General features: G+C 39.3%; 1 long non-coding RNA gene across 13 annotated transcripts in view; it reads right to left on the bottom strand.

Moving 5' to 3' along the window:
- LOC132325338 (uncharacterized) overlaps window positions 1-17,420 on the bottom strand; it is a 62,653-nt gene that overhangs the window by 37,532 nt on the left and 7,701 nt on the right. For 5 of the 13 annotated variants that reach the window (XR_009485890.1, XR_009485886.1, XR_009485884.1 and 2 more), the window contains exons 2-3: window positions 10,306-10,626; window positions 10,047-10,100 (exon numbers count right to left, since the gene is read on the bottom strand). The exons of 1 other annotated variant lie outside the window; for it this stretch is intronic. This is a non-coding gene — a long non-coding RNA (uncharacterized LOC132325338). Of the gene's footprint in view, window positions 1-10,046; window positions 10,101-10,305; window positions 10,627-11,126; window positions 11,235-11,535; window positions 11,639-17,420 lie in introns of those variants that run through there. 7 more of the 13 variants (XR_009485888.1, XR_009485889.1, XR_009485893.1 and 4 more) reach the window with 7 other exon arrangements.

Below are 17,420 nucleotides of genomic sequence, written 5' to 3'. Positions count from 1 at the left end.
CAAGAAGCAAAATTAGATGATGTTGATCTTTGAACTCCTGTTAGTGATACACCCCTTCATTTACACTCATGGCTGGGGAGACAGATGCTGTCATACACGTGTGCTCATGATTCTGCAGAAAACTTAAATGCAAGCATCACAGTTTTTACCTTTTATTGCCTCCTTTTTTCCAAGCACGTTCAGACACCACATTAGGAGAAGAAAATTATTTACTTCTATACATTTTTTTTGGGTTGAAGGGAAGCAAGTCAATCCAGGCAGCAATGTAGATATATTTAATCCAGTCATCAGTATTCTGTTCTTGCCGTTGAAGCACTCCTCTAAATATTAGGTAGGTAATGAACTTGTGCCTTTTTAGTGACATCAACACATTGAAGGCTTGTAGATTTGAATTCACTGCCATTTTGCTTTTCTCATATAGCTTTTGCAATTTGCTTAAGATTAATTCAAATATTCAGTGAGAGAAGGGGGCAGTTTTGGGGTGGGGGGAAGAAGGTCTGAGTTACATATATTCATCAAGACTTCATTTCTGAGCATTCTGTCTGTAATTCAGCAAGACAGCTAAGAGCATTACAATGCAGCAATATGAGGGCACATATATGCTTAGAATTAGATGCAGACATAAAAAGCTTCCAGAGCTGGAACACATAACAAGTGTTCCACTCTAAATCCACTAAACAATGAAATTCAGGAAGTGAAAATGCATTTTGTAATTCATGGTTCTTTTTCTGTCAGCATTCCAGGAGCAAAAGCAAAGAATAACTGTGGGAAAGATCAAGTGCTTAAAAGCCTCTTCAGAAAGGATATTTAGTCCTTAAAGAAAAATATACATTAAAAAAAATCCCCATCATTCCAACATTTCACAATACACATCTCTTGATCATTTGCATTAAATATAAAGTTCTGAAAAGCTCAAAGAATCACATGACTGGGAGACTGGGAGAAAAAGGCATTTATATGATGATAAAAAAAAATGCAATTAATTGTATATCTTGGGACTACATCCTTGGCTTTATCCAATTCCAAGCTTTTAAAGTACAGTATATGGAAAAACTAGAGATGTGGTTTATCAAAATTCATATATTTTCACAAGCTGGACACAGGTCTTAGAGAAGCATAGTTCAGAGTAAAGAAAAGAGTTGAAAAATGCTGTTTGAAAATTATGCACTTTTTACACCATTCATAGTTATAGCAGAGCCCTAGTTTAATAGAAATACTAGCTAAAAAAATTAAAAACCAAACCAATAAACTTCACATTAGAAACAGCAAAAGATTTTCTTTAATCATTTATTTGAAGATATCCAGCCTGCTAGACAAAGTTAAATTTTCAGATCAGTAAAATCACAGAGAGAGTGTTACTTTAAAGAATTTCTAAAGGAAATTCAAAGCAAAAGCTGTGTGCCTCTAAGTATTCTATGAGTTTCCTGGCATTTGCTTGGCTGGTGCCAACAAGAAAGCTTAGGAATGCCACTATTCCAAGAGAACTGGCTGGAAAGCATCTCATTTTTCCAAGGCAATAAATCCTCTCCAGCATAGCAGAAAAGAGCCAGGTCTTTCTCTTGACATGGAGAGCTATATGTTCTCATCCAAGTGGTGAGCTGGAAATCTCAAGACATCCGTTTACTCTAGGCCGAGTCCATAAAATTCCAAGAAATCTCTGTGGAGCTTACCTCAGAAACAGAATACCAAAGCAGAACAAAGAAAATAATTAGGAATTTGCTTTGCCAACAAATACAACATCTCTTAATTCTGCACTAACACAACCTCCCTTCCTATTGGCAGCATGCACAGAGTGAGACAATATGAACAATATGCAGGATTAAAGATAAATTTGGATTTTTGTCCTTTGTTTAAACAATGCTTGACTCCCTTTCTAAAACCAAACAAATAAGTGCTAGTGGCAATGACCATGGGGATATTCTGTTGAACTCCCAGCCCCCTTTTTTTCTAGAAATACTGAAGGCACATGATAACATCACAAAAATCTCATAAGCAAGCTAGAAAAAAATTAAACTTTCCTCTTACAAAGATGAACAACATCTTGGCTCCTTTCGGTTGCCCACCCTCAATCATTTCCCTCCTTATTTCTTCCTCTTCTTCATATTTCCTAGTGTAATTTGGATTTTATGTAGTCCATTTTCAATAACAAGAAATATGCCCAAAAGGTTTGCAAACAAAAACTCCCCTGGACTTTGGTCTGAGTCTTGATTTTTCTCAACTCCTCCGTCATGCTCAAACAATTCATCCATCATGGCCTGAATTGTTCATGGACAGACAAATGGGATTGCAAGAACTCTCAAGAGGAGAAAAGCAAAACAGCTGACAGACAAACACTGGACAGTTTTGCCCCTGAAAGAGTTAGCTGGAAAGAAAAGGCAAAGGTAAACACTATCCATCAGGCCTTCTCATTAAATCAGAGCTCTTCTTGTCACACAGTGGTTTCACCCGCTGAGTTAAATGCACAAAATGCACAAATTTAACTGTCTTCAAAGTTCTATGGCAATTGGTTTTGTTGTATTTGGGCTGCTTACTACTGGTAATCTATGTTCCATTACAAGATCCCTGGCAGGAGAAATCCCCATTCTGAAAAAGTAGGCATAAGCACCAACAATGCTGAGGGTAAATGGAATTATTTTACAAGTTCCAGAGGAGCCACAGCACTGCAATCCCCATCCCGGGTAAAAGTGAAATAGTCAGGTTTGTAGCATATCTTAAATTTCCACAGGAAACCAGAGAGTAGAGAAAGGAATTAAATTCAGTATCAACTGAATAAATTTCATTCAGGTCTCAGGTCAGTTCTGTCTGACCAGCATGTCCTGTTTCCTTCAGTTCAAAAACCAGTTTGATTATACTACAGAATCTACCAGAGAAGCCCTTCATTCTGTTTGCAGTATCCACACAGTAGATGGGATACATTTGACTAAATAAAATTTTTAAATCAACCTAAACTCAAAGAACTCTTTCATGAAGATAAGACAGTCTTCAAAATCCATCCCAATAACATTCAGCCCCAAAGAGTGGACTCTGGGATCATTCATTTTATTGTCAGTAATATCTGGTTTTGGCTTTAGATGCAATTATCTCATCTGAACACTCATCTAAACTACTGCACTGACATTCCAGAAGCCTGTGAACAAGATTATTTTATGCAGTTCAGTAGCAAACAGTGCAGCACAGTGGGTGCCACAGGAGTGGCAATCCCAGCCCAGCAGACACCTAAGGTTACACACATGCATAGAACTGCTGAAATTAGTGGCTTTATCTAAGTGTTTACATGTTTAACTTTCAAGTGGGTGTGGGCCAGAGCAAGAACAAGCAGTGAAATCTTGATGTGTTGTAATCACCAAAGGTCCCACTGAAGTCAGTGTTGTAAAGATGCCATCTGTGGCAGCAAGAATTACACCCAGCAATTCCTGCAGACTTGGGATGCTCTCCTTAGTGCTGCTATTCTAGTCTGTGCCAGTAGTACTGAGCAGATGCTTTTGTTTCATTACTTACCTTCTTTTTCTATTTTTCCCCCCAATAAAAGAACAGATCTGAGACATGTAATTTGCATTATTGCACACTCAGGGATTTTCTGGCATGGTGAAGAAAGTCATGCAATCTATATTAAAAAACTCTTTCATTAGGTACATGGTGTTTCCTTATGTTTGCCACGAGATTCTAGAACACATTTGAATAGTTGCAGTGACTCAGATGCTCACTGTTAACTTGCCAGGCCAGTATCCTGGAAGAGGGGAGATCTCCCAGAATGTGTCCAGTGATGCCATCTGTCTCCCTGCCCTCTCTGCCTGCTGATAACTCACAAACACCTTAAGTACTACATTCATTTTAACAGACAGGGGAGAGAAGAACTTTTCAGAAAACTTTCACCTAGCACGGCAGGAATTGCTAGAGAGCACACCAGGTCCATCAAGTCCAAGTGACACCCTTCAGCATATAAGGTCCTTTTCTTATTTATTCCCTGTATAACATTTTTTTTTTTTTGGTGTCACAGGTTCAATTTCAGAATCTAGTCAGGCTCCAATATCTGCTGGGCAAGGCATTCTTTCATCTTAAGACTCAACAGTTTCAAAAACCGCGGAGCAGTACACTTGTTAATAAACAATTCTGCAAGCCCACTAGACATCAGTGTGCCAAAAGCATTCAGATGGCTTGTCCACAGCTTTGTGAAAAGGCACAGCAACAAGGGTGTCTGGGTAGCCCATATTTTGCATTCAGGGACATCCTTACAGATATTTGGCTTAAACTGCATTCCAGGCACTGACTGCATTGCCAAGGAAAACACAGCTTCAGAGAGCTATTGTTCCTTGTTCACTTGATTTATTTCAAAGTAGGCATACATGCATACAAAACTCAGCAGATAGCTCCAACCATATATCTGTTCATCTGTGGTCAAGCAAAAAAAGACAAGATCCCTACGGTGCAGAAGGCACAGACAAGTATCACACGACATTTTTCCACTGGAGCAACCGTCATCATCCACCACAAGCAGAAAATGGTGATGCCAAAAGCATCACACAGATGCAACTTTCCAAGTAGCCTCATAATCTTCTAAACTTAAACATTTTCTAATAAGGAAGAAAAATTTATTCCATTGTCAGTCTCAATCATTGACTTCAAAAGAATATAACAGTCCAGGAATGAAAAATCAGCAGCAGCTACTAATGATTCATAGCAGCTAACCGGTCTAAAACTTAAAGCCCTGGGTTTGGGGGCTTGCAATTTTCTGCCAATTCCTGCTTTCCAGTAAAAAAAAATATTTTCCATGGTGTGCAGGAGATGTATAGTGTCAAGGCCCACATACAAGCATAGAATCATAGAACAGATTGGGTTGGAAGGGATCTTAAAGATCATCTACTTCCAAACCCTCTGCTGTGGGCCGGGACACCTTCTGCTAGAGCAAGTCACTCAAAGCCCCATCCAACCTGGCCCTGAACACTTCCAGGGCTGGAGCATCTCACACTCCTTCCTGCCATTGAGCAATATGGAGCATCTCACATTCATTCCTGCCATTGTTAAACATTTCAGCAATCATTTCCTCTCTAATTTGTCTCCTTCCATAAAGGAATAGGAATCCTCAGAGTAGTCCAAATCACCTGACATAGTGCTAGGATATGTGTGCAATTGTAAACACAAGGTGAGAAGTACAAAAAGTGATAACAGTGCTGAACATGTAAAAGCAATGCATCTGTAACTCTTGTGGAAGCACCATCCCAGTACAGGCTGAGTTGTCCTCCCTGCTCCCATTGCTCTTCTGTGGGAACGAGAGGTCTCAGAGAGAACACAACAGAGCCTCTCCCAGTCTGCATTGTTCTCCCATTTCTCCTCTCTGGATTTACTCCCTCTTTAATCTGCTGATAGCTGTTTTGACACAGAGTAGTATTTCACTTCAAACCCCTTCTCAGTGCTTCAGTGGCCAAAGCATGGTGGTGCATCAATATAAATCAGTGGAGATAAGCCGAGAGTTGTTAAGAGCTACAGCTGACATCTGTACCCTCAACAGCTCAACAATTCACACATAAACAATAGCCACATTTCCTGGTTTTATGTTTTCACAAGTTAATGAAAAGAGATAGGTTTCCCATGAGAGGTGCTGGAGCTCCACACAGCATTATTTACCCTTCTTTCAAAAGCATAATTGTCGCCAACGGAAATTACTCAGAATGCAGTAAAACATGTTTTTCTAACAAGATGAAGTCCAAATCCTGCTTCCTGGACCAACATGAACTTTCCAATAGAGGACAATAAAGCTACCTCTCAGACCAGGAAAAACATTATTTGGGCCTTTTTCTGAACCATCCAAGAGCGGTAAATAAATATGTAGAGACAAACATTTCACCTCATTATGCTTTATGGGGAACGGGGGTGGTGCACGCTCAGGAAGATTCTTTAATGATCTCAGGTTGATACTGAGCAGACCATGCTGAAAAGCTTTTTCTGATTCACTAATCCCAATCAAGTAGTGATGTTACAAAAATCTTTCAACAAAAACACCCACATCTTTGTCAGTGCTTTCAAAAGAATTAGCTATAGATCAAACTAACTTAGATACATCATTTAAAAAAAAATTAGGAAGCCATTTTTCTTTTCTGTATGTTTTTAAAGCTGCACAAAGAGGGTTTTTGTAGTTTATGTAAGCAAACTATTATTTCTAATCTGTCTGGCCCTATACTGTGGAGATCTTTTCCAATTTCATAATTTCAGGTCTGCAATAGAAATTTTTACCAGTTTTTGCACTACACGGTCTGAGTGGGATGGTCTATTTCTTTCTTAAGTGACAAAAATGTAGTGGTTTTTCAACTCCTCCACAAGAAGGAAAGTACTTTAGTAAAGTACTCCTACATGTATACTTGCAATGCCATGAATTTCTGCAGGCAAAATTTTTTTGTTGTCATCATAAACTATGTTTATCTTAGATGAGTTCAGCATTCTGGTTAGAGAAAAACCTTTTCTTATGAGACTAAAACTTTTCTTACAAATGAATAGTGGCACTGTTTTTAAACAGAAATTTATTTCTGTTCAAATGGGCTCTTTATAGAGCATTTTCCCATATTATGATTGCAGATATTTGATCCCAGCAAGAAATAAAAAACTAAGTTTAGTTCTTCTCATGTATCCTCAAAAAAGGACAAAGTTTTACATTACTCATTTTCTAAAGTTTAAAATCCTAAACAACCAAAATTATAGGCAGTCTCTGACAGTAAAAAGGACCAACATGGAGAACCAGGGATGACCGGCTTTTTTCCCCCCTGTGCAAATACTACTTTTCTCGTTAAAAGTCAAAAAACAACAGCTAGATATGGTTGCTGGATATTTAATGGGCAACCATTACTCTTCTTCAGAAAAGAACCCAAACTTAATATGCCCACACATCTCAATAAGAAGTGTTTCACACCACGGCCATTGCCTGATGCCCCAGACTCTCGGGCACCAAAGCCCACTGCCACCAGCAGACCTGGGAAGGCAGAGCAAACAGAGCTTTTGCACCACAATGGAAGCTGATGACTAAACAAAAATGCTGTGTGGTTTTTCAAAGGCGAGATGAAGCGTTTCATGCAGATGACAACTCTGACCTGGACTTCTACCCTCTAAATTGTTTGACTTGTGTTTTAAAAGTATGCACGTAGTTGCAGATGAATGCAACAGGTGAGTCTACTTAAATAAATACCCAGAAGCATTTCTGAAAATGCTAACTTTTGAAAATTACAGAGAAAATCTAATTCTTCAAAAGTTATGGTCTCTACTCACAGTTTCACTAAGTCTCTTCAGCCAGCAATCATGGTGACAAATTCTTGCTCTCTGCAGGCAACTTGCAGTGAGTCCTGATAGGGTTTTTCATTACCACAAACCATTTTTGGCACAATGGGTAAAGTTTTTCAAGCATCAGGATGGAGCACTGTGTGTCCAAGCTCCACTATCTGAGTCACCATCACTGCTCCATCAGGATGGAGCACTGTGTGTCCAAGCTCCACTATCTGAGTCACTGTCACCACTCCATCAGGATGGAGCACTGTGTGTCCAAGCTTTCAGAGGCTTTTGTGCTGAATGTGGGCTGAAATGGTGATGCACATCTCTCTGGCCATGCGCATGTACTGTACAGCAGCACCCTGGCCCAGACACCATCCCAGCTGCACTTGAGAGGTTCAGAGTCTGTCATAGCTCTGACTGCTCTGATAAGCAGCTCAGCTGCTCTTCCTTTGCCATGGAACCTTTTGCAGTCTAGAAACTAAAACAAAATAATAAGCAAATAGAAAGGAAAAGAGTAATTGCCTACCTTAGAGTAACTCTGAAACTCTAAGATGAGCTGTTAACTTAGATTCTACCTTTGAGGGTTTATTCAGTTCAGGTAAGAAAGATTAGGCTGCTTTTGCACTGCCCAAAGGAGTGCCCTACCCTATAAGAACACCTGACCTACTCCTATTCCTTCCAGAGTCAAGGAGCCAGAAGCACAAGGATTTAAAACCAGGGAAAAGAGTTACTAATCCACCCAAAAAAACCTGCTGAAAAAGCCTGCTTGCTGTAGGTTGAGTAGCCCTTCTGTATTCCTTCAGCAGTAACCCACATGGACCCCATCGACCAGTTCTTGCAACACCTAATTAACACTTGCAGGGTTCCTTAAACGTTATCTTCTGAAATGGGCACCCAATCCACAGGGAACACCAGGCCACACAGGATGCATTCAAAATATGGATCAAGACCCACACAGGTGCTTTAGAAATTTCAGAAATTCAGGTTTTCTTCAAACCAGTCAACTGATGCTCTATAAATGATATATTTTTAAGTGTTTGTTTTGCCTGATGATTTCAATTTGCTATGATGTTCAGAAATTCTAGAAAAGATCATTTTCAGAGCCATCCAACCTCCAAAATGGAGCTTCTCCTCACCTTTAATTTGATGTCTTCCTGTGCCAAGGCCGCTCACTGCTGGTATGTCTTCAGATGGAAAGGTTTTAGGTCTTGGGTGCTGACAGGAAGACTGGGTGGTTGAAGATAGCCTATCCCCTTATTTGAAAAACTTTTTAAAGAACTTCCCTTTTACTAAAAAGATTACTTAACATATAGACCTAGGTCTAAATTTAAAAGATATGATATGTAGAACATTGAAATAATCTTGACAAAATCATGATGGGAAGAAAGTTCACATAAATGAGAAGAAATGTACTAATTAGTGAACACAACCAAGCTGTAAAAACTGAGATGCTGCATACCACAGTTGCATTGAATGTCAACGTGATCATATTTAAGAATAAAACCAGCATGAGTATTCCTGGTTTGAGGTCCCAGGTGATAATTTGAATATCTTCTATGACAAATAGCCTGTAACAAGTCCAGTAATTGTGTTTAAATAATTTTCCAACAAAGAGCTTGGGGGTTTAAAATGTTCTTTACTTTACTGTACAGACTTGCTAAACATGTTAGAGGAATACAGAGGTAGATAAAAAGGAGAGCAAATTTAAAACAATAAGAGTGGATAAATAGGATCTCCTTACTAAAAGAAAAGATATCCAAATTACAGAGAGAATCCAATAAATCAAACCATTTAATCCTTGAAAGAGAATTTTACTGTCTCAACGGTGCTAACCTTTCAATGCCCAGTTAGCCTTTAGTTCATCAAAATTTCAAGTAGGAGAATTACTGGTGTGCTCAGGCTGTCTTCAGATTTCCTAGTATCTTCTCATTAATGTTAATATGCTATTAGAACATTCTGCACTTGAATTAGTGACTCATGATATTAGACATAGCCCTAAGGCAATCTAGAGTCACAAATATCTCATAGCACACTTCAGCAGCAGTGCTCTGTAAAATATCCTTTGCATCTGAAATTCATCACTTCCTCAGCAATCTCACAAAAATGGTAACTTTTAGAGATGCCTGCAGCAATACAGGCAGAACATAAGCCCTTCTTCCACAAGTTACTTCCTAGGGCTGTTATTAGCATTAGTGGTGGAGCTGGCTGGTAGGGAGCAAAGCTCTGAGATCTTGTCATGTTGCATCAGTCACTGATACAAACTGGTGAATAACATAGGGTAAAGCCAGAACTTCTGCAGAGAATGGCAAAACATCAAAACAACAGCAAGGTCATTACTGAGTGATACTCATTTTATGGTGTGTTTTACTTAATAATGCTGACAGTGAGTAGCTATTTTTATATAAATGCAATTTTATATAAATGAAATAAAAGTAGCTGTTTCTTGGTGGCAACTGACTATGACACATTGTAGGAATCCAGGCTTATGAAAAAGAAACCAAACAACTAAGTTTAAGACAACTTTGATGGAAGACACAAAGTGAAAAAATACATTTGATGGAGGAAGAAGAATGCAGAGATATTTCCAGTTCCACATGACACTAACAAGTATTGAGCACTGCAATCAGGTGGAAAGGAGATTAGAAAATGTTATCTATATATCTGCCAGTTGCTTACTTTTCCCCAGGCTCTACTAGTTTTTGTTTATATGGAGATATTCTTTTTCTTTCAGTGCTGATTCCATTAGTGTTATTAACAGTAGTGTTGATCTGTAATTATTGTATTCATTCACCCACCTGCAAAGCACCAACCTCCTGTACACACCGAGACTTCCCCACACAGCACCAAATCTGAGGGGAAATAAAAGAGATCCTTATATTGCCTGTGCTTTAGGAAGAGTTCAAAGTAATCTAGGAGCCATGAATTGTGCAGGAAAAATTGAGGAACAGATTAATAACTCTAATTATGAAATGGAGATTATCTTTAAATGTTTCAATTTGAATGGGTAATTAACTGAGATAATGGTTGCAAATACATATTCTGAAGTGTTCTTACCTTTCATGTTTAAGTAAGCCTAATGTCCTTAAGGAAGAAATGTCCTCAAAGCATGCTTATCATGTTAACCCAGTCTTCCCCACACAATGTGAAGTTCTTCTTCTGGTTTAGCTCTTCAAGCAATCGATTTCCTACAATGATTCTGCTTGCTGGTTTTCTGCTGCATGAACTTCAGCAAGATTAATCTGACTCCAAAGCAGGCAGTGCTCTCTCAGTACTCATTTGCATCGAGTTTTGTAGTGTAGAAATAAAGTTATGCTACATAGCTTACTTGAACATTAGTCTTCCATCAGCCATTTGACAAAACACTGAAAATAAGCTCTGGTCAAGAAATTTAAAAAAAACAAAAACAGTTCATGAACACAGCTGCATGACCCAGTTTTTGGATTTTTTCCCAAATGCACATTTTAATAAAGACCAACAACCAAAAAAATTGACTGATAGGATATTGCCTTTTTAATGTTAGTAGGATAGCTAGACTGTAAACTGCAATTCTCATCTCAGGAGCCCAGGGGAACCAACCCTGTCTTCAGACCTCCCCCTTATCCGTGAGATATTTTCTTATTCTGTTATTTTCTTATTTAGAATTACAGCCTTGTTTAAGTCAATATGGCATGAAACATTCCAGAAATTTGACTGTATCTTCAGACCTGAACTTGGCTACTCCTGCTCACAGCTACTGATGAGGGCACTAGGTACATCCTAGGTTACCTGAGATGTACCAAAGATGTACAAATCCATTCTCACCTGGAAACTTTCCCACCCACTCCACACTTCTGAGAAACAGAGTCATCAGCAGGCACAGAGAGGTTGCTGCCCACCTTGAGTTCACAGCTGGGGACCAGTTGGCATAAACACAATCAGAAGATGTTGTCACTCCCTTTGGCATTCCTCCCCCAGACACTCCAGCTGCTCCATCTGCTCTTTATGGTAAGCTGAGTGGCTGCAAACCCCAGCTATACACCAGCCAGAGAGTAGCTGAGCAGGGAAAGAGTCATAACATGCTTTGGCTTCCAGCTGCTCCCCTACAGGCTGACATTTCTTAAGTAGGTGTACATTTTGCGAAATAATACCCTGAGGCTCAGTGGAGAAGGAGGTTGTTTTCCAGAGCAGCCACCATCAGTCCCTGTACACACCACAAAATTGCTGTAAGCCTCACTGTTTCACATGACTGCCTCAGACTTGGTAAAAGCTCTTTGGTTATATTAAACATGAAGATATTAAACATACCTGCTGGGAGACTGGAGGTGTGAGATATGAGATACAGCAAGCAGGAAAGCAGAAAGGAGGGACCTTTAAAAATTATGTTGTTTTTTGTCTCTAAAACACATTTCTGGAAGCACAACAAGGAAGAAATATTTACTGTAATGGTGAGATGATGAGAAATTGTAAGAGAGAAGGCGTCACATAGGAAGATGACAGGGAAAAAAGATATAGCAGGAAGGAAAATGAGGAAATACAGCAAGAACTCAGACTGGAAGCAACAGTCAGAAATTTTGATTCCAGAGGAAATGTTCATGGTCAAGCTAGAGCAGAAATAGGTTCAAAATATATTTAGGATGTGTTCACCCACAAAGATCAAAACCACTTTGCCAGCTTTCTTTCCAGCAGTTCCTAATGCCAGTACACAGAGCCTTACCCCTGCACACGGCTTCTACATCCACCCCCATCTTAACCCCTAGACTGTCTGAGACCTTTCCTTTGATGATTTAGAGGGCATGGCCATGAATTAAGGCTGCACCTTTTACCACTGGTCAGGTGTTAACTGAGGTGGTGGCTTTTGAGGGGCTTGTGTGTGTGTGTGTGAAATGGGGAGGGATAATGAGGGAAAGTACAGCCACAGGGTCTTGCTCTGGGCTGCCTTGCCTGAGCCAGTTTCTATTGCAGTTTCCAGACCAAGAACTCACTGTTTGTTAGTGGTCTGTGGAAACCTAACTTGTGAAAGGCTTCTTGGCTCTCCTCCTCATTTCCACTAGCTAAAGTGCCATAAAAAGCAGTCATGTTACGCAGGGATTTTCACCTTTGGCATTTCTGAGATGTCTAGCCTTCTTGTTTTTCACATTCCTGCCCTGAGTCAGCAAGTGGTGTGGCTTCAGGAAACAGTCTGTGTAGTCATGATTAGCAGAGAAAAAGCCCTATGGAGCTGTGAACTTTGAGGCCAAGAAGCAAGTGTGACCCACTGCTCGTTTGAAAAAGTCCAAGAGAAAGGGGAATTAAAAGAAAATTCTGTTTTCTCAGCTCTACTGCAATGTGTCAGTGGTGCTGGCACAGAGAGATTCAAACCCTTCAGAGACCCCTGCTCTGGCCCCAGCCTCAGAATCTTCTTTGCCTCCAAATTCACAACTAAGTCTCACTGGTAGAGGCTCCTGATTCAGAGGTCCACTAAATTTCTCAAGAACAGGAGGCACAAAAGCTATGACTGGACAACAGGGAAAACCACATCTTGTAACCATTCTTCACAAAAGTCTTCATCACTTAGAATCTAAATAAACCTTTCCAGAGCTGTTTGTGGGTACAACTCTCACAATAAGGGGGAAACAATAGATCTACAAAGTGCAGACATGGGATATTCTTAGAGGGAAGTTGCAAGTTCAGCTGTAGTGGAGGTAAATGGGGTGACAGGACAAGAGGTCTGAAGGTAGAAAGAAAGTTTCTTCAAGGTAAAGAAGATGATTTTACAGTAGATTTTGCTTTTTATTCAAAACAGATTTGTTTAGTGCATGCCTTATCCATAGTGCAGCACAACATTCCACTGTCCTGTCAGACTTCTAAACATCCTCTTTTATTGCAAAGTGAGTGTCCCCTCATTACCTTGAGATCAAGCACAAGTGGATTGCATTACCCTGGGCTGATACTGATGGTGCATATGGGAAAATCTGAGCCTGTGCACGAAATTCACGTGCTACACACTGTCTCTCTGTCTCACAATGGGGTCCAGCCCAAGCAGTGTCAAACTGAAACATTGCATTTCTCTAGTCCCCTGCTCTACATTGCTCTTGCTTTTCTCAAGAAATGCCAATTTATTTCTTTCACTTAGACTTCCTTTTTGAGCCTTCTTAGTGAAAATCAGAAAAGGGGGTTGGGGGAATAAAATAAAATCAGCCAGGCCACAGTTACTTTGAGTTAATTATAACTACTAGTGAGTAGAAAAAAACTTGGGAAACCATCACCACAAGAAATGCACTTAAACCCAAAATATTATAGTACAGATTGATTCGGTCTTGATCACTATTTCACAAAAATTTCTCTTTTACTGTTTTTTTTTTTTTCAAGAAAAGGTCACTAGAAAGTCAGCTATTACGTATAAACTCTAAGTGATCTTGTGATTTCTTACCAAAACAGTCTTATTCCCTCTGTTTCACTCAGGTGAAAAGAATTTAAACTGAAACCCACAGCTACTACACCTAATTATGAAGTTCAGCACTGCAGAACACTTCTCATCTATTGGCTTCATTTCTGTTTCTGTAGATGACTTGACACAAAAGGAAGTGCTAAGAAGCTGTCCAAAAATTAATTTTGAGCAACTAAGGGGGTTGGGGACACTATATGAAGAGGATCAGGGCTAAGGAGACTATGTAGTGCTACAAATTGTGAAAATGGAGCAGATTAAATCAGGCACTTGTGCCAACCTGATTTACTCGTTCCTGCACACTCGCACATCCGTACTGCTATTGTTCTTCACTGAAAAGCAGGCATTATGTGCTATACTTCTCCTTCTGATTGCCAAGAAGAAAGCACCTGGTTCTTGCTTCAGTTACTGACCTTTCCAAATCACAGTTCTTTTTTAAGAGCATCACAAGGTTTTTAAAAAAGGATGGTTTTTGCAAATTCACACAGGCAGAGTGGAGTTAATACATTATTTTTGTTGAGACAATGCCAAGCTCTAACTACTTTGAATGGCCCTTTAAGTAAATAGATGCATATTAAAAGCCACTTCCAGAAATAAACTGAAATAATTAAAATAATTTCTGACTATGCTTAAAGAAAACTCATTTCCAAGCAGCAAAAATTGATAGTCAAATCTTGTTATCCAGCCCTGGCACGTGAGATTTATGTTTTGATGTCTATTAGTTCTGTAATTGTTTTCCCTCCAAGCATTCATTTCTGGAGATTTGGTAGCTCTCTGGAGTTGGTATTAATTACTCTAAAATAATTTGTCCTGAAAAAATTGTTAGTGCTCTTAATAAGTGGCAAGTCTGAATGCTTACCTGCATGATTCATGAACATCAAACTAATCACCGCTCGTCACTAAAAATACTAAAAGTTCATTGCAGTAATTACAGCCTTTAATGCAGAACATTTCATATTACTGTCTCTATATAAAGGTCTCAGTTTCATACAGATGTCAGCAGTGGCAGAAAGTGCTCCCTTTTTAGGAGAGTACTGATCATGATTTCAGGTGAACTGTTCTGCAAGAGGCTATCTGCACAAGCAATTAAAGAAATGGCTTGGAAGGGAACCCAGATCACCTTATCCTCACTTGGGATTTTAGTTACACCTGCCTCCAGATCGCCTAGGGAAGTCATGTCAAGGCTTAATCATACTTGTTATCACAAGGCTTTTTCAAGTGTTTAAGCTGAGTCCTCAATGGTCCAGCTGTGTGGTATATTTCTATTTCTTTGTAACATTCACTACTATTCTTTTATTGAGGCTAAAAAAATTTTATTTTTTCCAGACCATCTTCAGTGGTGGTATTTTCTGCATGTGAAATAACTTTTCAGAGGAAATGTGTCCACCTCATCCAGAAACCTGCACAGGAAAGCAAGTCCAGCCCACTTTTACAGGCATCTCTTCACTGCAGAGACAGAGGAAGATGTGCTCCAAAAGCCCACTGTGACCTCTGACTGCAACAGGCAGCCTCTGTGTGTGCAGCTAACACATAACTCTGCACATTGATGTAAAGTCACACATACAGAGGCAAAAATGAAAGGCACAGTGAGAATGAGAGATTAACTGAGGGAACAGCAATGATGAGAAAGTTGGGATCATGACATGAACATAAACACTGAGTATGAGGTTGAAGGGTTACTGGGATTTTTGCACGTGTCAACAAATCAGATGAGAAAAGCAGGGAAACTGTATTCCTCAGCATTTGGTTATACTGCAATGTCTGTGGAGTGCTGTAGCAAATCACAGCACACATATATTCACATTTCAAAGAAGACTTGAAGAAGAAAAGAATAAAAAATCCAGACATGTTTAATGAAGAGCTGTTTAATAACTAAAAAGATGAAAATCACGATAGGAATCCAGCACATTTAGTTCACAAAGTTACTTAGTTACATCCTCTGGGATTATAAATACATTGAGGCACCACACACAAAGGAAATGATTGGAAGCTGAAGCTAAGATTCAGAGATAACCAAGATTCAAACTCAACTCACTAATGTAAAACTGTTCAGAGTGTTTTACTGGACCTATGGATCTGTCAGTTGCCTTTTGAATAGTAGACTCTGTGCATTAAATGTCAAGGACTTGCACTTACAACAGGATTGGATTAAGTCAACATTGCAATGTCAAAACTTGCTGAGTTTTGAAATCCCTAATTCACAGGGTTATTGTCAGTCTTTAATTTTAATATAAAGCAGTTTTCTTTGTTCAGAACAGAAAAGGAAGGTAAGAATATGAAGTTATATGACTTTATGCAGTAAAGCCCACAAGGAGAGACAACTCAGCAGAGACTTTCCCTTGCACAGTCCATCTCTGCCCGTGGCAGATGTGGTCCTGAGACTGAAATGTACTCCTGAGCTTCCCACAGCAAGCTCTGCACATGCTTCTCACAAAAATTCAGCTCCTCCAAAATTATGCGTCAGCTTACACAAGACAGGATAAAGGAGACATGCTTGGTACTGGAGATTTTCTGCTGGAAGGAGCTGAAACACTTTTATTTTCCTGGTCTGGCAGAGTCCCTCTATTGATTTACCTTATCTTACTCAAGTCTTGTTGACTTCTCTGAATCTGATTTCACAGATATTTAATTAAGCTTCCTAAAACACTAGCACTAACTGTTGAAAACTCACATATGAGATAGTACATTAAAGGGTATCAGATCAGGGGAAATCCCAGGTGTGTATGAAATGGCTTTTAGTGTCCAAATGTGCTGGCTAACAATTAGCAGCACACTGTGGGAACAGAAAACTGTAACCAGAGATGTTTCTGACCACAGTTTTACAGGCCCCTGTAGAAACACAGAAAAGATTGTAAACTTCAATTCCATTTCTAAACTGTATTGAAAAAATAAACCATAATCTGGGCTAAAAAAGAAAATTGTTTGCATCTGGAAATAATAAGAAGGCTAGAAAAAAATGGAGTGTGATTGTGGCTCCCTGGCAAAGCAAAGTTGGATATAGATTTAGACTGCAGAAACAGACATGAAATCAGATGTTACGAATATTGCAAAGAAATGCATAAGTGAAATATAACCAGTGAGAACCTGTTAGTAGATCAGATTCTTGTTTACAAGCTGGTGAATTTTAAAGGGAAGATGTATAACAAGTAGTGTTCCCCTAGATAAAGAGAGGTACTATGCAATTGCAGTAGGAAAAGAGAAAAAGATTGGGAGAGGAAAGCTAAGTGCAGTAGAGCAAGGAGCAGCAATTAAAAACTGGTGCAACACAATGCCAGGGCATTTAAATGAAACAGAATATTGTGGGGGGTGAGGGAGAGGAATCCTGGGAAATTTCCAAAAGCAGTTTAAAGCTGTGGAAAAATGGCATCTGTGAAAGACATTTTGAACAGGGTTATCAAGATGTTGAAGGAGCCCCACAATAATATTTTGTCAAGCTCCAAAAAAGTTACAGGCTTGTGTAACTACTCAGTTTCCAGAGATGAACAGATGGCACTAGTAACAGGAAAGGAAAAGGCAACAGCTGAAATGAAAGCACAGAAAGATGTAAACTCCAGCAAACAGTAGAGACTTGCACAGACCTGAGAAACAAGCTTGTACACAAACAAGAACACTGAAGAGAAAGGGGCATGCAAGCGACACAGAAAATAAACCAGCACTCAGTCAATAGCAAATGTACAAGATACAGAAAAAATAAAATTAGAAAAGCAGTGATGTCATGAAGATAACTTAATGGAAAAACCTTATGCACAGAATCATCATGTCAGGG

The sequence above is a fragment of the Haemorhous mexicanus genome, chromosome 3, assembly GCF_027477595.1.
Source record: "Haemorhous mexicanus isolate bHaeMex1 chromosome 3, bHaeMex1.pri, whole genome shotgun sequence".
NCBI lineage: Eukaryota > Metazoa > Chordata > Aves > Passeriformes > Fringillidae > Haemorhous > Haemorhous mexicanus.
The sequence above is the reverse complement of the archived record's forward strand: the minus strand, read 5'-3'. Positions and strand labels throughout refer to the sequence as shown.